The sequence below is a fragment of the Papaver somniferum genome, chromosome 4, assembly GCF_003573695.1.
Source record: "Papaver somniferum cultivar HN1 chromosome 4, ASM357369v1, whole genome shotgun sequence".
NCBI lineage: Eukaryota > Viridiplantae > Streptophyta > Magnoliopsida > Ranunculales > Papaveraceae > Papaver > Papaver somniferum.
Window position 1 is genome coordinate 87,015,623 of NC_039361.1, and position 21,346 is coordinate 87,036,968.

The following is a 21,346-nucleotide window of genomic DNA, read 5'->3' on the forward strand; positions in this document are numbered from 1 at the left end:
TCAGATGAACCAATTCTAAACTTGTTTGGAACTGTGGCAAATCGGTTTCAAGGCTGTAAATGTGAAAGAGAACTTACAAAGTAAGGATGTCGACATACTTTGAACACGTGTTGTGAGTGTTTATTTCTTTAATTGTTCAAAGTTATTCCTTAATAGCTAAGGGAAGAGAATCCCAGGATAGAAACATAAATAAGTTAAAAATCTTTTAATTAAGGTAATTAACTTCATTTTTAGGAAAATAAGAATTAGTAATGTGCATTTACTAATTAGAGATTTTCTGAGAGATTTCGATCATTATTTTTGGACAAAGCATTTCCAGGAATTATGGAAACCGAATTTGTTCTTTAATGAATATCTTGAGAATATTTTCGGTTTTGGAAATTCCTTGGTGTCCAAACTTTCTTGTCTATAAATACTTGAAGTTTGCCTTTCAAGCAAACTAATCCTTCGTAACAACAAGCTTCCTCTTTGTTGTGTTGTTACTGGTGTAGCCGCCTATTCGGATAAGAGAGTAACCTAATCAGGCGAATTCTCTTACGGCCGCTCAGTTTAAAGTCTTCTTTGGGATTGATAAGCTCTGACGTGTACCGTTGGTGGGAAACTAGATAATTGCAGTTTATATTTTGTTTTCATTGATTTGATTGACTAACAGTGGTTGAACTTTGATTGCACCTAGTTTGTTTATGCTTGAGAATCTTCCCTTCTGATATAAGATTCACTCAAACTAGTTCAGAGTTTCGACAAGGATCTTTAGACTGTTGTTAGTTCTAAAGACGATCTTGTGATAATCCATTGTTAAAAGACTCTGTTCTGTGCGTGATTGATCACAAGAGATTCAAGTGATTGTGTGCAGGTTATTATTGAAGATCTACGAAGATTTGAAGATGAAGAAGATATTGAAGATTTCTGATTTGTGGGTTCATAATCCTTGGTGTGCACAATACTTGTTTCGGTAAAAGAGGATCCAATTAATAATCAGTTTATCCTTGTGATAGATTGGATTGATTGACTGAGTAGATCGGCATCAACACAATTCTTTGGATTAATAGTGTTGTTGGCTTAATCTTAAACGATTACTTCAGTATTTGAACATAAGATAGATCTAAGGACCTGACGAAGGAGTTTATGTTAAGATAAACAGAAGAGCCTTTGTCCGACTCATATCACTTGGTTGAATAGAGTTGATACCAAACAGATTTGTTGTTCCTTACTGTTTGGAATACGAACCAAAGGAATTGTTACAAGTACGTGACTTATTCATAGGTCGGAGGCGTGGGAATACAAACGGAGCTAAGTGAACTATAGGTTTAGTTGCTTGGTCTCAACTATACGAAGTTAGGTGTAATTTTGTTTAGCGGCTTAATCCTGAGAGTATTCAATTCTGGACAGGGTCCCGGGTTTTTTTTGCATTTGCGGTTTCCTTGTTAACAAAATCTTGCTGTGTCATTTACTTTATATTTCCGCATTATAATTGTTTTATTATAATTAAAGTAAATTACACAAACATTAATTTCTATTTACTTGATAAGTGAATCCTATTTTGTTTGGTTAAGTCCGAACCTTTTTTTATCAAGTAACATACTTCGTTGTTGTATTGTCTCGATCTCGTATCTATAGACGATCACACGAAGTGTGAACCGATTAGTTGCATTGTCTCGACCCAGTCCATAAACAATCACTTTCGGAGAAAGGACTTATAGGTAGGAAAAGTTTTAGCTTGAGGTATATTTAGGTACCCTCGCCTTTTCAAAAATTCTTGGTGTCTTTCATTTTCCTTTTCCGCGTTATATTTTTTATCTTTATAATTGGATTTATACAGGTTTGTGCATATTCAATCTAAGTAGATACGTCTGCTTAATTGTAATTAATTACGAGACTAGTTTCTTGTAGAATTCGTATCTTGAAATATAGATAACAAGTTTAATCACTTGTCAGAATTCCGATTGAATTATTTGGATACGACTAGATTGAGCTTGGATATTGATTTTTGAGATCGTCCAAGCATTCTGATTAACAATCAGGTTCACAACATGTGTGTATAATACATACTGATTGAGTAGAGATCGATATATTAACTTTATATACATATTGAATAGGATCATTAAGTTGATCTACTTGAATGTATTAAGTTTTGTCTATATAGGTGTTTTGGGGTAAAACCGATTCTGCTGGAAATGGTAAATTTGGGTGTGCTGCCGAGAAACGAATCTAAAACCTAAACAAATGCACTGCACGGGAGTACTTTAGATTTAAGAGATCAATATGTACAATCCTGGCCTAAACCAAGAAATGGCTGTTCTAGCCTTGCTTCGGTCACAAATGAAGGAGAAGCGTTGATCTTAGGGAGGGAAGCGAAGAAGGTGTTGAGATCAGAATGGTTAACTCTGAAGGTGTGGTTGTTTTATGACTTGTATCAGAATGTGAAACTCGCTTGAGGAATGTAAGCTATGAGTTCTTTGGTGCTTTTCTGGATACTTGTGTTGATAACCGTTGCCGTTGGTTGAAATAGGCTGAAAACCTATTTTATAAGTCATAGTTGAGCGCACCTTGATCTCATAGGAAGTGGAAGTAGTTGAGTGATGGATAAGTGGGGAGTCGTGTAAAACGTTGAAAACCACGTCTTACTATGAGGGAAGACGGGTCAGTTTATACCCATTACTTCTTTAGTGCCACAAACTATTCGCCTTTCTTGACACTTTCTCATAATGGGCGTGTTGCACGCCGCATGCTGTAAATTTCCAGACCGATACCTGATGAAAATCCCTCAGTTTTTGACATGTTTGATGTCTCGAGTATTTTCATGGAAAATATGCAGCAAGTTGCTGAGCAGGTGTTGTTTGCAGGACCTAGTTATCTTGACCAATCATGCGCAAGCTAGGCGATGGGCGGTCATATGTTACAAGTCAAGCCACGAGACTTGCCGGAATAAATAGTGTGTAATGGTTTTTAGGTCAAATAATTAAATTATTTGTGAAATCGATATTTATAAAACATCGTTTGTAATCGATGCGTATAAAGCATCACCTTTTATGCAAGCAGCTCAAATAATTGATGCTCATAAAGCATCGTTGTATAATGCCCGTTTAAATTAGTCACGGAGCTTAATGTCTTAAAAGGAGCGTGCACGCCAAAGGTGAGCAGGTCGGTCCTTATAGAGAGTGATGGCTGGTAGCCATTTTGACATCCTATTGGTCGACCCAAGTTAAATCTAGAACGGTTAAATTGGCTATCCAGACTGAGTGGATGAGATGATTTGTGGAAGTTGTTGGCTGCCGTTGAATTTATTCAAGACTCTTGTAGGCAGCACGACCAGCCACCTTTGAGCAGCCGTTCAGGAACCGTACAAGTAGATCGTGTTTGGAAGATCCGTCCTCATGGAAGAGGGATGGCCGGTGATCACGACGACATCTTATTGATCACCCAGAATCAGATCTGGTCCGGTCAATTTGGCTAGCGAAGTTGGATGGTTGGAATTTCTTTGCGGCAGTTATATACTGCCGTTGATCGAACTTGAGGCTTTTAAAGACGTGTGGCCGACGCTCTTTGGGTGAGAGAATCGCGGCGTTGTTAGTAATCCTGGAGCAATGCAATTGGTCGGGACTATAACTAGGCCGCCAGTGAGCTTATCCGTACCTTTCTAGTCGATTAACATCAAATCTAGGCCGGTCGATTCAGCTAGCGAAGTTGGACGGACGAGATCGTTTTGCGACAGTAATGCACTGTCGCTGGTCGTAATGAGGTTATTATGGTCATGTGGCCAGCCTGCTTTAAGCTAAAGGTTTTAGGTGTTAGCCGCGGGCAGGGAGTAATTCGATCAACTAGGGCTGTAGCCGGGCCGCTGGTGACCACATTACCTTGCTCGTCGGTTGGGATTGAATCTAGGCCGGTCAATTCGGCTAGCAAAGTTGGACGTCCACGATTGAATTAAGACTTGCATATGCGGTCTTAATTCCTTTAAACCCTTTTTTATCCGCACAACCGACCTACTTTTGGCTTGAGGTTAGGTTTGTTGCTGGCGTGCCATAAGAATTTCAATTGGCTGGAATTATAATGGGCCCACCAGTGAGTATCATGAAGCTTGTCTGGACGTGTTGAGGGGGACCAGGTTCATCGAATTGGCTGGCCAAAATATATGGTCGTGATCGTTTTGAGACTGACATGGGAAACCTATTGTTTTGGGGTAAAAACTGATTCTGCTGTTTTTTGGTAAATTTGGGTGTGTTGATAAGAAAACGAATTGAAACCCTAAACAAATGCACTGCACGGGAGTACTTTTACATTCGAGAGATCAATCTGTAAGACTCTGGCCTAAACCAAGAAATGGTCATTCCATATTCAATTCGGTCACAAGGTGAAGGAGAAGGGTTGATCTTAGGGAGGGAAGCGAAGAAGGTATTTGAGATCAGAATGTTGAATTATGAAGGTGTGACTGTTTTATGACTTGTATCAGAAAATGGTTTCTGGCTACCTGTGTTGATAACACTTGTTTCCTCTGTTGAAATAGGTTGAAATCCTATTTATAGAAGTCATGTTCGAGCACCCTGATCTCGTAGGAAGTGGAGGTGATTCAGTAGTGGAGAAGTGGGATTGTGTAAAAAGAGGTGATCACAACGTTTCATTACGAGGGAAAATTGGTCACACTTTCACCCACCACTCTCAATGCTGTTAACAATCCGTCCTTTCCTGACACGTTCTCGTAATGGGCGCGTTGCACGCCGCACGCCCGCCAGACCAGTACCCCAGCGAGCATACCCCAGTTTATGACATGTTTGATGTCTCGAGTAAATGGGTCAAGTCGTGAGACTTGCCGCTACAAGCAACATATAGTGCTTCTTAGGTTAAATAACTAATTATTAGTGAAGCTGAAATTCATAAAATATCGTATCTGTTCAATGCACGTAAAGCATCTCTTTTAAGCAAGCAGCTCAAAATAATCGATGTGCATGGAGCATCGTTGTTTTAGAGCCTGTCTAAATTAGTCGCGAATTGAACGTCTTAAAAAGAGCATGACCACCCTCTTTCAGGGAGTTGGTAAGAGCTACGCGCATACCCCAGAGATTGGCCGACCGGTCCCTATGAGAGTGGCGGCTGGTAGCCATTCTAGCATCTTATCGGTCGTCCCATGTTAGATCTGGACCGGTTAAATCGGATAGCCAAGTTGAGTGGCTGAGATGGTTTGCGGAAGTTGATGGCCGTCGTTATATTACATGCAAGCAGCGCAACTAGTTACCTTTGGGCGATAGTTTGGGATCCTTATAGGCTAGTCGTTGCTTGGTCGATTACTCCTCATGAAAGAGGAGTGGATGGTGATCATGACGACATCTCATTGGTCATCTGAAATCAAATCTTGGCCGGTCGACTTGGCTGGCGAAGTTGGACGGCGGAAACAATTTGTGGCAATTTCTAACTGCCGTTGATTCAATTTTATGGTTTTAAAGTCGTAAGTACAACCTACTTTGGGCCAACGATTTTGGGCGTTATCACCCTGCTAGATAATATTCGATTGGTCAGCACAATAGCCGAGCCGCCGGTGAACGTATCCGCACCCTACTCGTTGAGTGAGATTGAATCTAGGTCGTCCGACTAGGCTGGCGAAGATGGGCGTCCATGATCGATTAGCGGCAGTATCTCGTTGTTGCAAGTGCAATTTAGGGTTTCTAAAGCAGCGTGTTGACCCTACTTTGGGAGAGCGATTCTATACACTCTTGGCTTTCCATGGGCAAGTCGATCGACCATGTGTGTAGCTGGGTCGCTGGTGAACATTCCATCACTCCTTTGAACGTTCAAAGGATAATCTAAGCCTTCCAACTAGGCTAGCTAAGTTGGGCGGTCGTGATGTTTTTTTTTGAGACCGTTTTTGTCGGTTTTGACTCATTTCATCTCCTTTTAAAACATCGTGATCAACCATGTTTTGGCTAGCGTTCAAGGGAGTAGCGGACGAGCTAAAGGAATTTCGACTGCTCGGTATGTTAGTGGGCCTGCCGGTGTTCATCATGACGATCGCCTAGTTCCGTTAAGAGTAGGCTAGGCTGGTTAAATTGTGTGGCCAAATCGTGTGGCCGTGATAATTTTTTTAGGACTGATATGGACAGTCTAGATTTTCCTTAAGGAATTTAAACGCGTTCGATCACGCTGACTTTTAATTAAAAAGTATGTAAACACGCTGATCTTTTTGTCAGAGGGTGATGTAGCCTATGTGAGTGTTTTCATGCAGGTCTCAACACCGACACTTCTGGAGATTCATGCTACTCCGCTTCGAGTGAACATTAATCGTCATATCATGCCAATATTGAGAGTTCAGCTGAGAACATAGCATAGGAAAATACTAGGTAGGCTGTGCATTAGTGAATAATGCGGTATGTTAAAATTTACAGAATATCTGGGATTGTTGCTTCACGCACCATTCTGGATAAATTTTGTAAATATGTTGAATTGATCAATACATATGTGAGTGAAAAGGTTTATGCACTCATCACTTTCAAATGGATTTTGTTTCTTTGTGGGATGACAACGTATTAAAATACAGCGTTTCACGATTTTAGCCCTAAATTGAAAACAACCATCAACATTAAGTCCCATGCTTAGCACGTAATAGTTACATTGTTGCGGGGTAAGTACTAGATGGTGACAGTGAGGATATAAATTATCAAGTCAAAGTGAATAAACATTACCAGGGAAGTGACAGCTATCTCGAAACAGTAACTCAGGACGCCAGACTGCAATTGTACCTCTCGAGTACGTTGATTACGGTCCAGCCACGCTAGCGAGCATGTTCTGTTAGGATTTCGAGTCTAACAATCTTCTCCCGGCTTTAACTAGGGTTTCAACAAGAATCACGACTTGGTTGGTTTTGAATCCTTGTCTATCGGATAAGTCCTATTGATATTGTCCAGCGTTCGCCTCTTCTTAGGGTTTCTGCAGCGTATATACATATGCAGGTAAAACTAGACCATCCTTCTCGATTTGGAATAAGATTCTCTTGCTGTCCCTATCCTTTTCATCATGTCAGACAGAAGTGGATCATCTTCTTCGTCTCGGTCAGATCTTTCTACCAAACATAGGCGGCTTGTATCCATAGTATGAATTTAAGTATCTCCTGATTTTGAAGTGGTAATTCTTATTTTCTTTTGACGTCTAATCATCTTTTTTTTTTTTAGAGTGGACGAATCCCTGAGCCTCATGACAATTCCCCTGTCCGGATCCTCCGAGTCAAGAAGATCATACCGGTATACCTTTTCACTGGTGAACATGTATTCATTTGTCATGGCCCGTAAGTAATAATAATATATTCTTTTTTTGCAGAGGTACCCGACTGGAACATGTGTAACAGTGGTTGAAGATGATGATCTAACCACTCCTCCTCCTTCAAGTTCAAACACGCCTATTGGTGCAGATCTGGAAGACGCTGACTTGGGTGTCTTCTCTTACGAGTACCCCAATGCAGGTTTTCCATTTGATATTCACATGAAGTGTTTGTCTTCTAGTTACCAGACTGTTGGTGAATTCCTGGTACGGAAGGAGTTTGTGCCCTTGTACACGCAAATATGGAAGAAGTACGGCCACATTGCTACCAGGAATGTAGTGCAACATTGCTCGTCGGCTTTGGTCACTACGGTGAACTGTCTTCTGCCCATTGTTGCGGAGATGGAAAGTACATCCATCCGTGATGTTGCTGAATCAACTGTTGAAAAGTGGGAGAACATGGTATCTACCTGTGAATCCATGGAGTTCAACGTGAGCTGGTTGCGGCAGCGCATTGATATTATCAAAGTTGATCGAGCTGGTATCATTGCCAATGTTGTTCCTGCTGCGAAAGCTATCTTGGAAGAGGAAAAGGCCTTGGCTGCGGAATTTGAGAAGGTGGAACAGGCGATCCAAAATTTGAAGGGTAGGGCTGAAAGGTATCAGGATAGGCTGAAAATGATGCTTTCAAGGAACTACAACTTGTTGGATGTCCTTTTCTGAGACGTACTGATAGACACATTTTTGTGTCTGAATTGTCCTCAGTGTCTCTATTGCTAGTGATTTATTTTGTACTTATTATGGTGTTTTTATGTTTGTGTAGGTGTTTTTGGAGAAATACACTTGTGTGGAAAAAGTTGCGCTCAAAAAGTGCTATTTAGACCCCCGGAGGACATTTGCTATACGGACCCCAGATTTGGATAAGGAGCACCCAAGGTTATGCGTAGCCCAAATTCATCCTCAGCACCCAATTACTATGGGGAACACTACCTGCTATTTGCACCCCCAGAGCGCCACCTGCTATTTTCACCCCTAGTTTGGTTAGGGGGACACCATCTTCATCATTTCAAAAAATCATTTTGGTGGGAAAAGCGCACAGGCTGTAGTAGATTTTGGATTCGCATTTTAGACGGGAATCAAAGAGACTAAATGGCTGAAACTCTTTTGGATGACGTGATTGGGCTTATCAGGCTTGGTAAAGGCCTTTGGTTCGATCCAGTTTGGCTGGATATTCCGCGAGAAGAAAACAGGTCAACACGTTCAGGGGAGAAGTTTTCACGAGATTTCTTGTTGTTTTGGAAAGATTATATGTGTCTGGGCGTGTTAAATCAATCTTACAGCGTGTACGATCATGTTTGGAGTGTTATTACATCATTTTAGCGCGTGAAATGTTAATTCAGGAAAGAAAATATTTTCTTTACTGCCTGAAATATGAAGAGATTATTCAGAGTAATGAGGAGATATTCGAAGGCCTGTGTAGTATATATAGAGAGTGTTGGAGTATCATAGAGGGGTTACGGAGAGTTCGGGAGATTATAGAGCATCACAGAGTCGAGAAAATCAAATTCCAGAAATATTTTTCTGCTGCTGCTCATCTAAAGAACACGAAGAACAGACCATCCAAGACAGTCGTTTTTCAATAGTGGAAACGACACACAGCTGTGGGTCGAGAATCAGCGACAATACACTTCTATCGTTCTTTTCTGTTTGTAACACATATAACTGTTACAAACCCGATTATCATTGTTTCTCCCATTTCATCATTTGTAAACACCATTTGAGCAATGAAATCAACTTTTGAGCGTGTTTTCCTAATGATGAGCTAAACCCAATTCTTGGGGCGACGGAGGAAGCCATTCTCTCAAGAATTATGTGGTAATATTAATTTAATAAATTTGTGCAATATTTTTTTTATGATTAATTGCATTGATAAAAAAATAAATTAAATGATTCTTATTAATCAAATGTGTTTTCTCTTGATGATGCATGCTTAGTTTTTAGACTCTTGATGCGTTATACTTGCGACTAACATTTGATATTTTGGGAATCTGATTTTGGCAATAATTTAGAATCGAATCAATTGTTTAAATTGCATGATATAAATTAATTTAGAACCACATAAGTATTGATGAATTGTGAAATCCTAGCTCAAGCCTCTCCATAATTTTCACAACCTATCAACATTTATTTGCTTCTTTTCTTTGCTTTAAAATTAAATCGAAAATATTTCGCTTTCACAAGTCTCAACGAACTTCTTACTACAACAACAACTTGAAATCACATCAATTTTTGGCGCCGCCGATGCAGACTTGTCTTTAGGCTAGAGTTTTTAGATTTTTTTTTTTTTAGGTTTTTATTTGTTTTTGATTTTCAATTTATTTGTTCTTCTTTACGTTTCTGGGTTTTTGTCTTTTCCTTACAGATTTTGGAATTTGGAGCGAAAGAAAAATTTGCCAAAGCTTTTGGTGAATACTTAAAGATTTGGAGTAAAAGCAAAGCGAAAGGAGCGAAAGAAAAGGAGAAAAAAATTAATTAAAAAAAAGAGAGAGAGACAATTTTTTTTTTTTAGAATTTCTTTTAGATTATCTTTTTCTTTTGCACTTTATTTTGGACTTTGGACTGTGGACTTTGGGACTTTATTTTTTAAACCCTACGGAAGGGTAGTTTAAATATAAACTGTTTGCAGAGAAGGACGGCGATTACGATATCGCCTCGGCCCCGGGTTCGTACATGACATAGGAGTCGTGGCCCGAGTCGACTTCAGCGGTTCATCCCCCGTCTGGTACGGGAGGTAAGTTTGTCGTCGAAACACTCGCGAATCTCCTGTCAGCGAGTTACTGTATTCCTTCGTTTGCATATATGCTGAGGATTTGAAAACGGCTGCTTTAATTTCCTAGTAAAGGGCAAGGACTGGCCATACAAGATAAGGGTTCGGATTTCATCACCGTTCCCTTCTTGCCCGCCTTAGGAAAACGAAACCAAACGCGAACCTAAGCCTAAAATTTGACTAGAACGAGACCTATAGGGTAACGAGCTTAATAGGAAAGTCATTCGAAAAATATTGGTTACTCTTTTAAGCATGCTTCAAAGTTCATGATGGTTTCTGTGAGTTGAATACGCCGCCTTGTAACGCCGGTGAGGCCTTGGGTATCAAAGCTCCATTGAGCTTCCCTCGTCTCGATTCAACTTACTTAAACTCGGATTGATTCCAAGGGGTTTGCTTAAATTGTAACGAATTCCCTTTCGAAGGATTAGAAGCTGGTCTAGAAACAATCTAAGTGGAGCCATCATGCTTTTTGTTTGCTAGAAATCTTTAGGTTTGTTTGGTGGAGTCAGCCTTGTTTGTGTTTGCATAGAACTTCCCTTCCTTTTAGGATTTTTTTTTTCTTTGTTTTTCTAGTGTATGCCCAAGGTTATTAAAGAGCGGGCTTGGAAAAGAAACACTCTAGGTCGTTTGATTAGTGATAAACCTAGTAGTTCTTCTTGTGAAGGGGAGCTCGAAGACTCTTCTTTTGAGAGCCCTGTTTTTGGAAACTTCAGTTTTGAGAATCTGTCTCTTCGTGAGGAAAATACCCCTAGTACTTCTGTGCCAGCAATGGCAACTTTGAAAGATTACATGTTCCCAACTAGGTCCACCCGAGCTTCGTGCATTAAATTGCCAGCCACTACGGCTAATTTCGAGATAAAACCTAGTATTCTTCAGATGATCCCTATATTCTTAGGGAAAGATGATGAGAACCCTTATTTTCATATTAGGGACTTTGAGGAAATTTGTGGGACAATTAGAATAAAAGACCTTACTGATGAAGTCTTGAAACTTAAGATGTTTCCCTTTTCCTTGAGAGATAAAGCCAAGACCTGGCTGAACAACCTACCATCTGAATCCATTGAAACATGGCAGGAACTTATTGCTGCTTTCTATATGAAATTCTACCCTAAGCATAAAACTGCGTCTGTTAGGCAGAAAATTAGTGCTAGTGTGCAACAAGAGGGAGAGTCTCTTTATAGGTTCTTAGAGAGATTCAATGATCTCCTATCCCAGTGTCCTCACCATGGATTTGATAAGATGAAACTCGTAGAGATTATTTATGATGGTTTAGACTATTCAACCAAAGCCATGGTTGAGTCTGTGTGCTGGTGAGTTCACTAGTAAAAGTGTTGATGATGCTTTACCTTCTTAGGAGCTGTCGCTGAAAAATCCCAACAGTGGGAGTCTTGTGTTGAACCCCCCAAAAGACTCTTGGTCAATAGAAGTAGCACCAATGTGGTAGATACAAGCTTCGGGTCTGATGCTAAGTTTGCTGCTTTGTCTAGAAGGTTAGAAGCTTTGGAATTGAATCATCCCATAGGTCTCTTGTTGAACCTGATGATAGGTTTAGAGCCTCTCAAGTGTCTAGTTGTGGAGTAGAACCCAATAACTTTTTGGGAAGGTCAGGTTAGTGAAGAGCAAGCCCATGCTGTCTATAACAATGCTAGGTTTGAGAACCGTCAGAAGTTTGACCCATACTCAGAGACTTACAACCCTGGTTGGAGAAACCATCCTAATTTTTCTTGGTCTAAGGGTCAGAATCAAGGACAGTCTAGTAATTCTCAGCCTCCCCAGGTTTTGGTTATGCTAAGAACTCTTCAGGTCAACCCCAGTTTCAGAATGAGAAAAAGATCTCCACCTTAGAAGAAACCCTTACTATGTTAGCAAAGAACCATGAGATGTTATCAAAGAACCACTGTGGTTTTCAAGAAGAAACCAGGCAGAATTTTAAGAATAATTCCCAGTCTCTTGCTAACTTAGAACTTCAAGTCGGCCAAATAGCTAAGTTTCTTAGTGAAAGAGAAGATGGAAGATTCCCTAGTCAAACTGATCCTAACCCTAAAGGAGAGAAATCGTACAATCATGTGAATTCTATAACAACCCTTAGGAGTGGAAAGAAAGTTGACAATAAGGTTGCCATGCCTGATAGTGAACATGCTGTAGTTCACCCTTCTGAGCCAGAAAATGAGGAGACTGATAGAGTCTCCAAAGAGACCAATGAGGGTCATGCTGAGCCCGGCTTTGTTCCCAGAGCCCCGTTCCCCCAGCTGCTAGTTCCAACTAAGAGGGAGTCCAACTTTAATGATATATTGGAGGTTTTTAAGCAGGTTACTATCAACCTCCCATTGTTAGATGCGATTAAGCAGATTCCCGCTTATGCCAAGTTTCTTAAGGATATGTGTACGCGAAAGCGAAAACTTAGTGTCCAGAAGAAAGCCTTCCTAGCTAGTCATGTGAGTTCTATTATTCAGAATACCACTACTCCTAAGTATAAAGACCCAGGGTCCCCTACTATTTCTTGCACAATAGGTAAAACCGTGTCGAGAAAGCTTTGCTTGACTTAGGAGCCAGTGTGAACTTACTGCCATACCATGTGTACCTTAAGCTAGGACTTGGTGAGATGAAACCTACCCAGATGACACTTCAGTTAGCTGATAGGTCCGTTAAAATTCCTCGTGGTGTGATCGAGGACGTTCTTATTGAGGTCGACAAGTTTATTTATCCAGTGGATTTTGTTATCCTAGATACCCAACCTGTCCCTGACCCAGAGAACCAAATACCAGTGATTTTAGGTCGCCCGTTTTTAGCTACATCCAATGCGATCATTAACTGTCGAAATGGTATTATGAATTTTCTTTTGGTAATATGACTATTGAGCTGAACATTTTTAATATTAGTAAGCTACCCTCTGAACTAGATGACTCGACATAGAAGAGGTGAACATGATAGGAACATTAGTCGAGGAGTCATTACCAAACACTTTGTTAGAAGATCCATTAGAGAAATGCCTAGCCCACTTTGGGATTGATTTTGATGATGACGATGTGATTAATGAGGTGAATGCTTTGTTAGATTCAACCCCTTTGATAGACACTAGTAATGGCTGGAAACCTAAGTTCGAACCTCTACCCGTTTCTGAGTCTACCCTAGTTCCTTCGTTAGAAAAGCCTCCTAAGTTGGACCTTAAACCATTACCAGATTCCCTGAAGTATGTGTTTTTAGGCCCATCTGAAACTTTACCTGCGATTATAGCATCCGACTTGGATAGTGATCAGGAAAGTAGGCTAGTGATGTCCTTCAGAATAACAAGGAAGCTTTAGGGTGGACCATAGCAGACATTAAGGGTATAAGTCCTACTGATTGTATGATCATATCTATTTAGAGAGTGACACCAAACCTTCTAGGGAGATGCAACGTCGACTGAACCCTAATATGAAAGAAGTAGTTCGAACCGAGGTTCTTAAGCTGTTAGATGCAGGCATTATCTACCCCATTTCAGACAGTAAGTGGGTCAGCCCCGTTCAGGTTGTTCCCAAGAAATCCGGTATTACTGTAGTCCAGAATGATAATAATGAGTTAATCCCAACCCGGGTGACCACGGGTTGGCATGTCTGTATTGACTATATGAAATTGAACAAGGTCACTAGGAAGGACCACTTTCCCCTTCCCTTCATCGACCAAATGCTAGAGAGATTAGCTGGACGTAGCCACTATTTTTTTTAGATGGATACTGCGGTTATAATCAGATTGTCATAGCCCCAGAAGACCAAGAGAAAACCACTTTTACCTGTCCCTTTGGTACCTTTGCGTATAGACACATGCCTTTCGGGCTATGTAATGCCCCTGCGACCTTTCAACGTTGATGTTGAGCATATTTTCTGACATGGTAGAACGGTTCTTAGAGGTCTTTATGGATGGTTTTTCAGTGTTTGGTTCGTCTTTAGATGAGTTCTTGCATAATTTGTCATTAGTTTTGACTAGGTGTAAGGAAAAGAATTTAGTGCTTAATTGGGAGAAATGTCACTTCATGGTTCGTTCAGGAATTGTTCCAGGGCATATCGTATCTTCGAAGGGTATAGAGGTAGATAGATCCAAAGTTGACCTCATTAAAACTTTATAGGTCCCAAAAACCGTAAGATATATTAGGTCATTCTTAGGGCATGCAGATTTTTATCGTCGATTCATTAAGGATTTTAGCTTAATTTCTAGACCTCTTTGAAATTTGCTTGCAAAAGACGTTAAGTTTGTCTTTGATGATGCTTGTTTAGAGGCTTTTGAGAAGCTTAAGAATTTACTCACTACCGCCCCCATAGTCCAGGCACCCAACTGGAACCTACCCTTTGAGATCATGAATGATGCTTCAGATTATGCTATTGGTGTTGTGCTAGGTCAACGAGAAAATAATTTACTTCATGCTAGCAAAACTCTGAATGATTCCCAATTGAACTATACCACTGCGGAGAAGGAACTATTAGCTATTGTGTTTGCCTTAGACAAGTTTAGATCCTACCTCTTAGGTTCTAAGGTCATAATCTTTACTGATCATGCTGCTTTGAAGTATCTTCTTTCCAAGAAGGATACTAAACCTAGATTGATTAGATGGATCCTATTGTTGCAGGAATTTTCCTTAGACATTAGAGATAAAAAAAGGTGCAGAAAATGTAGTAGCAGACCACTTGTCTAGGCTTGTTGTGGATACCCTTAATGATTCTCCTCATGTTAGGGATAGTTTTCATGATGAACAACTATTCTTTTTTACCCAAGCACCTTGGTATGCGAATATAGTGAATTATCTTGTTACTGGTCGAATGCCCCAACATTGGGGAAAACAAGATCGTTCTAGGTTTTTAGCCGAGGTGAAGCACTTCTTTTGGGATGATCCTTATTTGTTTAAGTATTTCCCAGACTAGATTATTAGCAGATGTATACCTGAGAATGACCAGTCCAGTATTATTTCCTTTTGTCATGATCATGCTTGTGGGGGTCACTTTAGTGCTAAGAAGACTGCTGCTAATATATTGCAGTGTGGATTCTATTGGCCTTCATTGTTTAAAGACTCCCATAGTCACTGTGTTACTTGTGAGCGTTGCCAGAAATTAGGAACCATTTCCCGTGGAACATGATGCCCTTGAACCCTATTTTAGTTGTTGACGTCTTTGATGTGTGGGGTATTAATTTTATGTGTCCATTTCCTAATTATTTTGGTGACCTTTACATCCTTGTCGCTGTAGACTATGTCTCTAAGTGGATTGAGGCGGTTGCGTGTAAAACCAATGACCATAAGGTTGTGATTGAGTTCTTGAAAAATAATATACTTACACGTTTTGGTACACCGCGAGCTATAATTAGTGATGGAGGGTCGCACTTTTGTAATGGACCTTTTAGGCTTTTGATGAAGAAATATGGTATTACATATAAGATATCTACCCCATATCATCCACAGACTAGTGGTCAGGTAGAGGTTTCCAATAGGGAAATAAAGTGTATATTAGAGAAAACAGTTAATCCTAATCGGAAAGACTGGTCATCTAGGCTTACTGATGCCTTATGGGCTTACCGTACTGCGTTTAAGACCACCATTGGAATGTCGCCTTATCGGCTTGTGTATGGCAAGGCATGTCATTTACCTGTTGATTTAGAACATAGAGCTTATTGGGCTGTTAAGCAACTAAATTTTTCACTTGACAAGGCAGGACCCCATAGGAAACTCCAGCTCAATGAGTTGGAAGAGATTGGTATAGATGCTTACGATAGTGCGAAGGAGTATAAGAACAAAATGAAACTTGTGCATGATAGAAATATTTTAAGGAAGTCATTTTCTCCAGGTCTAAAAGTTCTCCTGTATGATACCCTCTTGCATCTTTTCCAGAAGTTACGTTCTCGGTGGACGGGTCCTTTTATTGTTCGCACTGTCTTTCCTCATGCAGTTGTTGAGATTGAGACACCAGATGGTAGTAGTTCTTCGAAGGTTAACGGTCAGAGATTGAAACCCTTTTTAGAGCCCTTTCCTACAAGTGATGTTGAAGAGGTCCCTCTGGAGGACCATGTTTACCCTTGATTGACCATCAAGGCGATTGTATGTTGTATATTAGTTTTTGATTTTTCTCTTCACCCAGGTACTATCTTTCCGACTTCTCTCTTTACTGATTCCTCATGTTACTTTGCTTTTTTGGTATTTCTCTTTCATTAGAAACATTGAGGACAATGTTAGATTTAAGTTTGGGGGTGGGGACAAAATTTTCTTTGCTTCTTTTCTTTAATACTAGGCCAACCACATTTTAAATCAAGAAATTTTATTTTATTTTTTAAATATTTTAAATCAAGAAATTTAGATTTTTTTTTTTTTTTGTATCTCAATCACTCTATTTCACCTAGCAATGGTAACAACTTGAGTCGTGTGCCCCAATGATGAAATGTGGTTGGCCTGGTATTTTGCAATTTACAAGATTTTCGATTTAATTTTAAAGCAAAGAAAAGAAGCAAATAAATGTTGATAGGTTGTGAAAATTATGGAGAGGATGGAGCTAGGATTTCACCATTCATTAATACTTATGTGGTTCTAAATTAATTTATATCATGCAATTTAAACAATTGATTCGATTCTAAAGTATTGCCAAAATCAGATTCCCAAAATATCAAATGTTAGTCGCAAGTATCACGCATCAAGAGTCTAAAAACTAAGCATGCATCATCAAGAGAAAACACATTTTATTAATAAGAATCATTTAATTTATTTTTTTATCAATGCAATTAATCATAAAAAAAAAATATTGCATAAATTTATTAAATTAATATTACCACATAATTCTTGAGAGAATGGCTTTCTCCGTCGCCCCAAGAATTGGGTTTAGCTCATCATTAGGAAAACATGCTCAAAAGTTGATTTCATTGATCAAATGGTGTTTACAAATGATGAAATGGGAGAAACAATGATAACCGGGTTTGTAACAGTTATATGTGTTACAAACAGAAAAGAACGATAGAAGTGTACTGTCGCTGATTCTCGACCCACGGCTGTGTGTCGTTTCCACTGTTGAGAAATGACTGTCTTGGATGGTCTGTTCTTCGCGTTCTTCAGATGAGCAGCAGCAGAAAAATATTTCTGGAATTTGATTTTCTCGACTCTGTGATGCTCTATAATCTCCCAAACTCTCCGTAACCCCTCTCTGATACTCCAACACTCTATATATACTACACAGGCCTTCAAATATCTCCTCATTACTCCGAATAATCTCTTCATACTTCAGGCAATAAAGAAAATATTTTCTTTCCTGAATTAACATTTCACGCGCTAAAATGATGTAATAACACTCCAAACGTGATCGTACACGCTGTAAGATTGATTCAACACGCCCCAGACACATATAATCTTTCCAAAACAACAAGAAATCTCGTGAAAACTTCTCGCCTGAACGTGTTAGCATGTTTTCTTCTCGCGGAATATCCAGCCAAACTGGATCGAACCAAAGGCCTTTACCAAGCCTGATAAACCGAATCACGTCATCCCAAAGAGTTTCAGCCATTTAGTCTCTTTGATTCTCTTCCAAAATGCAAATCCAAAATCTGCTACAGCCTGTGAGCTTTTCCCGCCAAAATGATTTTTTGAAATGATGAAGATGGTGTTCCCCTAACCAAACCAGGGGTGCAAATAGCAGGTGGCGCTCTGGGGGTGCAAATAGCAGGTAGTGTGCCCTTAGTAATTGGGTGCTGAGAATGAATTTGGGCTACGCATAACCTTGGGTCCCCCTTAGCCAAATCTGGGGTCCGTATAGCAAATGTCCTCCAGGGGTCCAAATAGCACTTTTTAAGCAATTTTTTCCACACAAGTGTATTTCTCCAAAAACACCTACACAAACATAAAAACACCATAATAAGTACAAAATCAAGCACTAGCAATAGAGACACTGAGGACAATTCAGAAACAAAAATGTGTCTATCAAATACCCCCAAACTTATTATTTGCTAGTCCTCGAGCAAATCTAATATAAAATGACTACACTTAGCACGTGCAGCAAGCCGTTAAACCGCTAGGTGGCCCTAGCGGCGGAGTGTTGTCTCCGGAGGCTTTACCAGAGGTGTACTCACAAAACCTTTACTCCATACCCTAGCTATCTACGCTGAACCTTGGAAGGCACTAAAGAATCTCTTTGGTTGGCATACAAACATTGACTATAGGAGGAGGTACCCTGATGCGAATTTCCAATTGTTGTACACGAGTTTGCACTCAGCATACTATAATTCATATATAAGTGATAGAGCTCTACTCAGATAGTTTATGTACATCATAACCGGAGTCAACCAATCACATGGAAAGATTAAGAAGATGGATGTAGAGAAAAATGATGGTTTAAAGTGAACGGTGTTTCCCATATCTGTCTGAAGGCCTCTGCCAAGATGAACCTATCCTAATAGACTGAGATACCGGTCTGACTAATATCAACACAACTGGCATATACAAGGGGACCAGTGGTCGATAAACCTAACTTTAGGTCGACACAACTGGCATATACAAGGGCACCAGTGGTCGAATTAATTGAATTTATTCCGGTTGGTCTGATGGTCTGGTCTCAAACTTTTTTTTTTTTTTTTTGTATCTCAATCACTCTATTTCACCCAGCAATGGTAACAACTTGAGTCATGTAAATGCTACATTTTATACCCATATTTATATTAGTTAGGATACAATATTTTAGTTGCTAATACTATTTTAGTGCTTTTGTAGAAAGTACAAGTGAATTCGATCATCCGACGAAGAAACAGCAAAATGTGAGACTTAATGGTGTTTGCGACGAAAATTAAGAAATAAATTTCTTGAGTCATGGTAACAACTTGAGTCGTGTGCCCCACCATATCACTTAAGAAATAAAAACAGAAGGGATTAGGATTCAACGAGTTATGGCGAAACTACCATGTTTTTTTTTAATTCTAACACCTGAGCTCTGTGCTTTTATGAATAGACTCTTTAGATGTTTCCATCTAATCAGATTGGTTCCTCACTCTTACAACCAAGATGTTCCCATCCACTTATATTGGTTAGTGCCAACCTTAATAAGCATAAATTTATAGGCTCTGGAGTTTATTTATTGCAACTAAAAGCTAACAAAAAGTTTCGCTAGGATACAATATTTTAGTTGAGTCATGTGAAAATTGCAAAATGTGGTTGGCCTGGTATTTCCATATATCAGCAACCACAATGATGAAATGTGGTTGGCCTGGTATTTCCATATATCAACAATCACAATGATGAAACGTGGTTGGCCTGGTATTTCCATGTATCAGCAACCACAATGATGAAATGGGGTTGGCCTGGTATTTTCATGTATCAACAACCACAATGATCAAATATGTTGGCCTGGTATTATTATATATCAGCAGCACTTATTATGCTGGCCTGGTATTTCTATATATCAGCATCACTTATTATGCTGGCTTGGTATCTCTATATATCAGCAACACTTATTATGTTGGCCTGGTATCTCCATATATATCAGCAGCATAGAATTATTTCACGGCCGAGGTCACAATGGGCAGACAAGTTTTAATTTTCTCTTCAATTAATGCATGGTGAAGTGAGTCGACGTCAGCATACTAATGCCACATAAGTTTGGTCAAGAGTGACTTTATTATTGTTAGCATAATAATGGAAGAATATCACCTCCATGACCACGTGCAAATGAAGTGCAAATGAAGAAAAAGGAAATATTAACATATCTTGTCCTTACATAAGTTCTATTGCTATATATATATAAAGAATCTGAAGGAATGTTTGAGACCAAATGACGTCATTTGTGCAAATACAGTTAAGGTGGGCCCAACACATGCAAGAAAATATCATGCTTTTTAAATAAAATTAATTCATTTCCTTGGTGGTTTCATATACTATGGAAAGTGGAGATTCGCTGATACTTTACAATGTTTCGTCATATTATGACACACGACACAATATATTGGGCGGATTGTATTTCATGACATGTGGCAGACTTCTATTGGGAGGTGATGTGGCGACGACGTGAATTGATCTGTGGGCTATATTTATGTGTTGTTTCAAAATAAAAATGGGGGGAACCTGGCCACAGTGCCGCAACAAAGGAAGGGTTTTGAAGTTTTGTTTTCGATTCTTCATTTTTCATTAGCTAGAGTTTAATTTTAATATGTTTATGGCTTTTGAGAAAGTCATTTCTAGCTAGTGTTATGTTAGGGTTTAGGTAGAAACCAATAAATTGTGTAAACTCTATATTTATATGCTCAATAATGATTTGAATGACTAGTAGTTTTTCTTCATATCGCTTGGTACTTTATTGTTCATTGATTTCTTGATTATTTATGCTTTTCAATTGATATGTCGTACTTGGGTTAAATTCTTTGACGTGATATACTTTAGGATTGATAGGTAATGCTTTAGAATCGCTATCCATGAAGCGAAGAAAACTATAGCGGAGAAACAATATTTGAAAGTGCATGGAATTTATTTTTAACGAATAGTAGAATTTTCATAATTAATTGGTGGAAACCGAAAACCCTAATAACCCACATCTTTAAATTATTTATCATTTCATTTTGTTCCAAATTTATAAAAATCCTTAAAACATTATCTTGTTGATTACTTAATTTTTGGTATTAGTTGGTAGAGTATTTCACACTCCTCGTGGGAACGACCTGTACTTGCCATTGTCTACTAGTTAGACGTTGTGCACTTGCAGTATATTATTGTAGGTTTCCGAGCCTACCACATACTCATTTTTTTTTTTTGAAATAAGTAGGCATGAGAACGTTTGATCGTTCTCCCTTTGTTTTAGGTCTTTAACATTGTTTTTGGAAAATGAATTGCATTGGGTTTTGGTAAACGAATGGAGTTTACATTAATAGGTTTTAACTAATGAAGAACTTGATAAATCAGATATGAGAAGAACGAAAAAATGCCTGATTGCCATGTCGCGAGGCAGCGAGGGGTGGAATAATGGTCAGCCGTAGTATGCCTTGAGCCACTTTCCATTGATGACTGCTTCTAATTTACCTCCCTTCTCTTTGACGATCTTGTAGTAGACACTGTTATAAGCCTTGGTGATCACGAAGGGACTTTCCCATTTTGGAGAAAACTTTGGTGTGGACATGTCTTGCTGAATGTGCTTAGCAGTCTTTAACACCAGATCTCCCATTTTAAAAACTCGTGGTTTTACAGCTTTATCGTACGCTCTGGAGATCCTATTTTTGTACGCTTAAGCGTGTTCTTCCGCTTTAACTATCCTGGAGTCCAGAGTATCTAACTCTGCAATTCTGGAAATCGATGCTTCGGCC